This window comes from Hyla sarda, chromosome 1 (assembly GCF_029499605.1).
Source record: "Hyla sarda isolate aHylSar1 chromosome 1, aHylSar1.hap1, whole genome shotgun sequence".
Classification (NCBI taxonomy): domain Eukaryota; kingdom Metazoa; phylum Chordata; class Amphibia; order Anura; family Hylidae; genus Hyla; species Hyla sarda.
Genome location: NC_079189.1, coordinates 86313173 through 86322251, shown reverse-complemented (window position 1 = coordinate 86322251; position 9079 = coordinate 86313173).

Genomic DNA, 9079 nt, shown 5'->3' with positions numbered 1-9079 from the left:
ACCCCCCCATTAGAGTAGGGAAATGGCCCGCAGGGCATTTTCAGAGGAGGAGGCATATGCCTTACTTGCCTCCTACACTGAAAGCGTCAGTGAGGACATCATCTAGTGATGATGAGCCACCAAGGTGGCAGAGATACCTCAGTGAAGATGTATAAATTTTGCGAGAGTACCTCAGGGTACACTTGCAAGTTTATAGTGTAAGAGGGATGAGATTCCCGTATTGAACCCCCAAAATGTCCCCCCACTCTGGGTGTTAGCGGGAAAATCGTTTGGGACCTTATGCACCCATTGATAGATAAGGGTCACCACCTTTACGTGGATAACTATTATACTAGTATCCCTCTGTTCACATCCCTCGCTGCCAGATCCACATCCGCTTGTGGGACAATGTAGAAGAATCAAAGAGTCCTCCCGACCTATCCCCTCCAGACACCTATCCCCCAGGGGGAGTCCCGTTCCCTTACCCATGAAAACCTGTTGCTGGTCAGGTATAAGGATAAGAGAGATGTCCTTATGCTGACCACAATTCATGGGAAAGGCAGCACCCCTGTCTCTGTGCGAGGTACCACGGGACCAGTCCTCAAGCCTGATTGTATTCTGTACAGCAATCGGTATATATGGGGGGAGTTGATTTCTCTGATCAAGTCCTCAAGCCATATAATTCCATGCGGAAAACACGGGTATGGTACATGTTGGTCTACTTGGTACAGGTTTCCATGTACAACTCTTTTGTACTGTCCCAGTATGCTGGAAACACAGGGACATACCTTCAGTTCCAAGAAGAAGTTCTAAAGGCCCTAATCTTTGGCGACTGGCAACTGTGGGCCCCCCGGATCGCAAAAATAATAAGAGTGTGTTGCAGGAGGGGGATATGGAAGGACACCACCACTCAGTGTGACACTTGCCCCGATCAGGGAGTATCACACTTCAATGGAGTACTAAATTTATAATCCTTCTCCCTCATTTTAATATCCTAGAATTCTACTCCAGTGTACCAGTCCAGGGTACATTGACTTCCAAATTTTAAAACAAAACACCCCCCGCCGCCCCCGCCCAAAAAAAAAACCCTTGTTCATAATACCCCTGATAATATCTCTTTTTCTTCCCCCAAAAAATGGTTCATGGGTCACAGAGTCAATAGCATTGTAGGTTTGCATGCTACCTCAAATGTGCAGAACTCTTCCCTCACCTGAGCGGGTGCGTATTTGAGGTAACAGATTAGGGACAACCACACATATCACATTCCCAGAATGATGATTCAGAGCATAGGGTTTGGGGCGGGCATCATTTTTACTTTTGGCTATACTCTGCGTCATCATTCTGGGAAAATAATTGGCATATCAGTAGTAAAATAGCAATTTTCATTTTCCCCAAACTACACTTCATCCATTCCTGGAAAATAAATTTATGGAACACCCATTTGTACCAAATGTCCACTTCCCCCCATAAACAACTTCCCCATGGGGTGTATTGTCTGTAATAGGCTCACATTTGGGTGTTCCTTTCTTGTATTTTCCTCTGAATGTATGTAACTGTCAGGTCTGTAAGAAACATCGGCCTTAAATGCGAAGAGTTCTCTCATGAGCTCCGTCCCATTTGCAGACAATAATTCCAAGCCACATGTTATTTGTTCACAAAATGATGAAGCAGAGCATAGGTTGAAAATTTTCCCAAACTACCCTTCATCCATCCCTGGAAAATAAACTTATGAAGCCCTTATGCATTCAAAATGTCCTCTTTACCCCTGTACCCATTCCTCAGGGGGGGTACTTTCTGTAATGGTGTCACATGTGGGTGTTTCTTTTTTTGTATTATCCTCTTAATATATGTAAAATGCCATAGGCCTCAAATGCAAACAGACCTCTATGACTTCTTCTGAGCCTTGTTGTACGCCCGTCCAGCACATTACCCCATATGTAGATGTATTTCCATAGTCAGGAGAAAAAGCCCTCCAAAATTTGTAACCCAATTTCTCCCATTTCCCCTTGTGAAAATTATAAGATTTGGTAACACCAGCATTTATGTGTAAAAAATCAAATTTTTCATTTTTACTGCCCACTGTTCAAAAAACCTGTGCGGTGTAAATACTCACTGTACCCCTTGTTACGTTCTTTTAGGGGCATAGATTTTATGCCAGAACCTCTGCCATTGCAGTGCAAATCACCACTTTAGGCAACAAATCTCATCGGTGCTGTCTCATTCCTAAGCCCTGTTTAGCAGCAGAGTGCTTTACGTCCATATATGGGGTATTTCCTTACTCTGGAGAATTTGGGCTAAAAATTTTGGGGGGCTTTTTTCTTTTACTATTTGTGAAAATAAAAAAAAATGTGTAATACCAGCAATAACATTTTTCACTTTTACAGTCCACTGTTCAATAAACCTGTGAGGTGAAAGTACTCACTGTAACCATTGTTACATTCCTTGAGGGGCATAGTTTCTAAAATTGTATCACATGTGTTGGGTTTCTGCTGTTCCGGCACATAAATGCAATATGGCCCCGACTTCAATTACAGCCAAATTCTCTCTTCAAAAGTCCAATGGCGCTCCTTATCTTATGAGCATTGTAGTGCGCCCGCAGAGCCCCTTGCATCCCCATATGGGATATTTCCTTACTCAGGCGAAATTGCACTACAAATTTTGGGGGCCTTTTTCTTCTATTATCCCTTGTGAAAATGAAACATTTGAGGTAACACCACCATTATAGTGTTAAAAAATCTAATTTTTCAATTTTACGGCCCACTGTTCATAAAATCTGTGAGGTGTAAGCCCGGACTGGGGATAAAAACCAGCCCTGGAAATTATTGCATACCAGCCCCACAACACATTGTGCCAGCCATCGGCCACCGTGTGCGCAGGCGTATTACTTTACATGGATATATATATATATATATATATATATATATACACACATATATGTCACAGTATAGTTCAGTATAGTATAGTTCCCCACATTAGGTGCAGTTTAGTTCTCCACATTAGGTGCAGTATAGTTCTCCACATTAGGTGCAGTATAGTTCCCCACATTAGGTGCAGTATATAGTTCCCCACATAACGTGCAGTATAGCTCCCCCACATTAGGTGCAGTATAGCTCCCCCCCTATTAGGTGCAGTATAGCTCCCCCCACATTAGGTGCAGTATAGCTCCTCCCACATTAGGTGCAGTATAGCTCCCCCACATTAGGTGCAGTATAGTTCCCCCACATTAGGTGCAGAATAATTCCCCCACATTAGGTGCAGTACAGTTCCCCCACATTAGGTGCAGTACAGCTCCCCCACTTTAGGTGCAGTACAGCTCCCCCACATTAGGTGCAGTATAGCTCCCCCACATTAGGTGCAGTATAGCTCCCCCACATTAGGTGCAGTATAGCTCCCCCACATTAGGTGCAGTATAGCTCCCCCCACATTAGGTGCAGTATAGCTAGACCACATTACGTGCAGTATAGTTCCCCCCACATTAGGTGCAGTATAGTTCTCCACATTAGGTGCAGTATAGCTCCCCCCACATTAGGTGCAGTATAGCTCCCCCACAATAGGTGCCATATAGTTCCACACATTATATGCAGTATAGTTCCCCACGTTAGGTGCATTATAGTTCCCCACATTAGGTGCAGTATAGTCCCCCACATTAGGTGCAGTATATAGTCCCCCCACATTAGTTGCAGTATAGCTCCCCCACATTAGGTGCAGTATAGCTCCCCCACATTAGGTGCAGTATAGCTCCCCCACATTAGGTGCAGTATAGCTCCCCCACATTAGGTGCAGTATAGTTCCCCCACATTAGGTGCAGTACAATTCCCCCACATTAGGTGCAGTACAGTTCCCCCACATTAGGTGCAGTACAGCTCCCCCACATTAGGGGCAGTATAGCTTCCCCACATTAGGTGCAGTATAGCTCCCCCACATAAGGTGCAGTATAGCTCCCCCACATTAGGTACAGTATAGCTCGACCACATTACGTGCAGTATAGTTCCCCCCACATTAGGTGCAGTATAGTTCTCCACATTAGGTGCAGTATAGTTCCCCACAATAGGTGCAATATAGCTCCCCCACATTAGGTGCCATATAGTTCCCCACATTATGTGCAGTATAGTTCCCCACATTCGGTGCATTATAGTTCCCCACATTAGGTGCAGTATAGTTCCCCACATTAGGTGCAGTATAGTTCCCCCACATTAGGTGCCATATAGTTTCCCACATTAGGTGCAGTATAGTTTCCCACATTAGGTGCAGTATATAGTCTCCCACATTAGGCGCAGTATATAGTCTCCCACATTAGGTGCAGTATATAGTCACCCACATTAGGTGCAGTATATAGTCACCCACATTAGGTGCAGTATAGCTCCCCCACATTAGGTGCAGTATAGCTCCCCCACATTACGTGCAGTATAGTTCCCTACACATTAGGTGCAGTATAGTTCTCCACATTAGGTGCAGTATAGTTCCCCCCCCCCACATTACGTGCAGTATAGTTCCCCACATTAGGTGCAGTATAGTTCTCCACATTAGGTGCAGTATAGTTCTCCACATTAGGTGCAGTATAGTTCTCCACATTAGGTGCAGTATAGATCCCCCCACATTAGGCGCAGTATAGTCCCCCACATTAGGTGCAGTATAGTCCCCCACATTAGGTGCAGTACAGATCCCCCACATTAGGTGCAGTAAGGCTCTCCACATTAGGTGCAGTATATAGTCCCCCACATTAGGTGCAGTATATAGTCTCCCACATTAGGTGCAGTACAGTTCCCCCACATTAGGCGCAGTATGGCTTCCCCACATTAGGCAAACTATAGTTCCCCACATTAGGCGCAGTACAGTTCCCCCACATTAGGTGCAGTATAGTTCCCCCACATTAGGTGCAGTACATAGTTCCCCACATTAGGTGCAGTACATAGTCCCCCACATTAGGTGCAGTATATAGTCTCCCACATTAGGTGCAGTACTGTCCCCCAACATTAGGTGCAGTATAGCTCCCCCACATTAGGTGCAGTATGTTCCCCCACAGACATACAGCCTTCAGCCATATACAGTGTATGGCTGGAGGCTGTATGCCTGTTTAATTCCCCACTTCAGTATTCCGACCACCGCTCTGGGGTCACGATCTACTGCTATAGCCCGTAGCCTATGATCGTGACCCAGGAGCGGTGGTCGGAATACTGAAGATGAGGTGCTGCTGCCCGCTGGTCATTTACCTACCATGCACGCGCGTCCTCCTCACCTCCTCAGCGGAGCGCTCTGTTACTATGGGCAGATGCACGGGACGTCAGTGACGTCCCTGCGTGCGCTACTTCCCTGCGGCCCCTGTTTTTTAAAAGTTAACGCGGGGCCGGCGGCCGCACAGAGGTAACCGGGGCATCCTTGTGTCCATGAGCGCCAATGATCCGGCCCTGGCGGCTGCTGAAGGGGGAAAAAATGCGCAGGCACATCTCTAAGCGGCCCCAGGGCCGCGGCCCACCAGGAATTTTCCCGATATCCCGATAGGCCAGTCCGAGCCTGGGGGTAAGTACTCACTGTAACCTTTGTTACGCTCCTTAAGGGATGAATTTCTAAAATGGTTTCACTTGTAGGAGGTTTCTGCTGTTCTGGCACAATGGGGGCTTTGTAAGCACACATAGCCCCTAACTTCAATTCCAACCAAATTCTCTCTCCAAAAGCCAAATGGTGTTCCTTCTCTTCTGAGCATTGTAGTGCACCTGCAGAGCACTTTACATCCACATATGGGGTATTTGCTTGCACTACAAATTTTTAGGGGCTATTTCGCCTATTAACGATTGTGAAAATGAAACATTTGAGGTAAAACAACCATAATATTGTTAGAAAATCTAATTTTTCAGTTTTATGGCTTACTGTTCATAAAACTTCTGAGGTGTAAGTACTCACTGTAACCCTTGTTACATTCCTTGAAGGGTGTCGTTTTCAAAATGGTGTCTCATGTGGGGGGTTTCTGCTGTTCTGGCGCAAGGGGGTTTTTGTAAACCCACATGGCCCCCAACTTCAATTCCAGCCAAATTTTCTCTCTAAAAGCCCAATGGCGCTCCTTCTCTTCTGAGACCTGTAGTGCACCAGCAGAGTGCTTAATGTCCACATATGGGGTATTTCCTTACTTTGGAGAAATTTGTTTCAAATTTTGGCGCCTTTTTCTCCCCAAGTGAAAATGAAAAATTTGGGGTAAAACCAGCATTTTAGTGTTAAAAATCAATTTTTTTTCATTCTCATGTCCAACTTTAACAAAAAGTAATCGAACACCTGTTAGGTGTTAAGGCTCACTGTACCCCTTGTTAAGTTCCATGAGGGGTGTAGTTTTCCAAATAGTGTGCCATGTGGAGGATTTTTTTTTTGCTGTTTTGGCACCATGGGAGCTTCCTAAATGCAACATGGCCCCCAAAAGCCATGACAGCAGAATTCGCTCTCCAAAATCCCACAGTTGCTCCTTCCCTTTTGAGCCATATTGCGAGCCCGCAGAGCACTTTACCTCAATATATGAGGTATTTCCATACTGGAGAGAAATTGTGTTACAGATTTTTTTTTTTTGGGGGGGGGGGGATTTTTCTCCTTATACCCCTTGTAAAAATGAAAAAATGAGGCTACAAGAACATGTTAGTGTAAAAGATGCAGATTTAGATTTTTCTTCCTCACTTTGCTGCTATTCTTGTGAAACACCTAAAGGGTTAACAAACTTTCTGAATGTCATTTTAAAAACTGTGAGTGGTGCAATTTCTATAATGGGGCCAGTTATGGGGTATTTCTCACAGAAAGGCCCATGAAATCCACTTCGAACTTAACGGGTCCTTAAAAAATTAAGTTTTTGAATTTTTTGTGAACATTTGGAAAATTGCTGCTAAACTTTGAAGCATTCTAATGTTTTAAAAAAGTAAAAACATGTGAAATTTATGAGGCCAACATAATGTAGACATATTGTATATGTGAATCAATATATAATTTATTTGGAATGTTCATTTTCCTTACAAGCAAGTTAGAAAAATGCTAAATTTTCATGAAATTTTTGAATTTTTCACCAAGAAATTATGTAAGTATCGACGAAAATTTACCACTAACATAAAGTAGAATATGTCATGAAAAATCGTTCCCGGAATCAGAATGATTAGTAAAAGCATCCCAGAGTTATCAATGCATAAAGTAGCAGTGGTCAGATTTGAAAAAAAAGGGCCGAGTCCTTAAGGTGAAAAGTGAAAAGTCCTTAAAGAGGTACTCAGCTTATTTTTTTTTTATCATCTGGTGCCAGAAAATTAAACAGATTTGTAAATTACTTCTATTCAAAAATCTTAATCTTTCCAGTACTTATCAGCTGCTGTATGCTCAACAGGAAGTTCTTTTGCTTTTTTAATTTCTTTTTTGTCTGACCACAGTGCTCTCTGCTGACTCTTCTGTCCATGTCAGAATCTGTCCAGAGCATGATAGGTTTTCTATGGGGATTTGCTCCTACTCTAGACAGTTCCTAAAATGGACAGAGGTGTCAGCAGAGAGCACTGTGGACAGACAGGAAAGAAATTCAGAAAGAAAAGAACTTCCTGTGGATCATACTGAAAAGTACTGGAAAAGCAGCTGAAAAGTACTGTAAGGGTTAAGATTTTTTTTAATAGAAGTAATTTACAAATCTGTTTAACTTTCTGGCACCAGTTCATTTTTTTTCCAGTGGAGTACCCATTTAAGGGGTTAATAAAGAAAACAACAAACCAGTTTAAGGGTACAATCAGATGGAATGGGATGGCAATCACAATAGAAAGCTCCCTGCTGCAGGTGGGTATGTCTGCTCATAGCGGCAGATTTTCAGCTCTAGACACAGTGCATGCTCATAGCGGATGCGTATCCGGAAATCTGCCACTAAAAGTAGACACACATAACTACCCAGCCGCAGCAGGGAGCTTGCTGTCAGTGAATTAATGCACGTGATTTTTTTTTTTTATTGTGATGTAGCAGCACATTATTGTGATTGTAGCCTTATCCCAGTAGTTCTAAAGAACTGAACTTACAGCACCATAGTATCGAAATATAAGTATCCTAAGGAGTGGGATCTGTATGATTGCAGGCCCCTCTGCAGTAAACTGCTGTATATATGGAGAGCTCAGAACCCTGCGCCTTAGATAGATGAGGATCTTACTGCAAAGATTTGCAACTATCAGTTATTTAAAGCACGCCCTATAATTATACCCTATATATAATGCGTATACCCAGAACAGTATAACATTTTATATGTACACGGAAATGGTGCTTTTTTGGCAACTGTTTTACTTGAAAGTCAAAGCTTAGGTGCCTGATATCTGTCACCTGCACCCAAGCTATGATACTGCTGACAATATAAGGTATCCTTTAGGGCATCAATTGAGATTATAACTTTAATTTGGCTGTCTGTGGCCCAAAAATGCAGAAAAAATCCTTTAATCATTTTTGGCTGATGACTCGGAGAGGCAGTACCATGCACTAAAGTGCATGGTACCACAGGTTGGCACACCTCTTTGCTCACCCTTCCCGACCTATTTCATTATGATTGGCCCCATGATTTGCAACTAGGCATTTAAGGCGTACCCTATTAATATCCCCTATATAATGCCTATACCCAGAACAGTATACATACCATTTAATATGTACACTGAAATGGTGCTTTTTCTGTAGCTGTTTAACACTAAAGTCAAAGTTTTCGTGCCTTTAAATTTACTGCATTATTTTCTAGTATCCAGTGATTTGACATCCCAGTTCATGAAGTCTAATGGTTTACTACCTTATTCTTTGGTATCTAATTATTTGATGCCCAGTCCCCAGTGTGTATTGTTTTTTTGCCCACCCTATTTTCTAGAGCTTTAGTGCTTTTATCCTAGCTTAAAGGTGCATTCCACGAAAAAAAACTTTTAAAAAAATATCAACTGGCTCCAGAAAGTTAAACAGATTTGTAAATGACTTCTTTTAAAAAATCTTAATCCTTCCAATAATTATCAGCTGCTGAAGTTGAGCTGTTCTTTTCTGTCAGACAACATTGCTCTCTGCTGACATCCCTGCTTGTCTCGGGAACTGCACAGAATAGAAGAGTTTTGCTTATGGGGATTTTCTTCTACTCTGGACAGTTCCC